The 519-nt window shown below is 51.4% G+C and overlaps 1 protein-coding gene across 1 annotated transcript in view; it reads right to left on the bottom strand.

The window, feature by feature from the left end:
• Positions 1–519, bottom strand: part of CACNA1S (calcium voltage-gated channel subunit alpha1 S) — a gene marked incomplete at its 5' end in the record, with an annotated part of 26,448 nt that overhangs the window by 8,006 nt on the left and 17,923 nt on the right.

Raw genomic sequence — 519 nt, forward strand, 5'->3', positions numbered from 1 at the left:
TTGTGTTAGAAGAAAAATCTATTCAATAGCTGAGGTAAAATAAACCTTTACTTTTCTCAGACCTCAGCAGTGATGGTGCCAAGTGGCTTTGGGAAGGGCACCACAATTCTTTTCAACCTCTCTTAGCTTTACAGAAAATAAACATAAAATTTAAATAAAATCAGAGTATTTATACTTGAACACAGATTCAAGACAACTTTCTAAAAAATTAATATATTTAAAACACACACACACACACACACGCACACAAAACCTGATGGTCAGATGGCCACGCTCTGAGAGCCTGGTCCGGCACTGAGCTCCCGCTCCCACCCCGTCCACTCAGACCCTGGGTGGCCATTTCCCAAGAAAGCCAGGAGGGGGCGCTGTGGGGTCCCTGCCAACCCCGGGAAGTCCCGTTCTCTGAGCGGGTTCCTCGGATGTTGAAGGGACAGGCAGCTGGCTCCTTCCTAGCAAACCGGACGCCGGACGCCGGGACGGGCCGGAGGTGGCGGGCGCACAGGCGAGGGGGGGCCCGGC

The sequence above is a fragment of the Myotis davidii genome, unplaced genomic scaffold, assembly GCF_000327345.1.
Source record: "Myotis davidii unplaced genomic scaffold, ASM32734v1 scaffold685, whole genome shotgun sequence".
Taxonomy (NCBI): Eukaryota; Metazoa; Chordata; class Mammalia; order Chiroptera; family Vespertilionidae; genus Myotis; species Myotis davidii.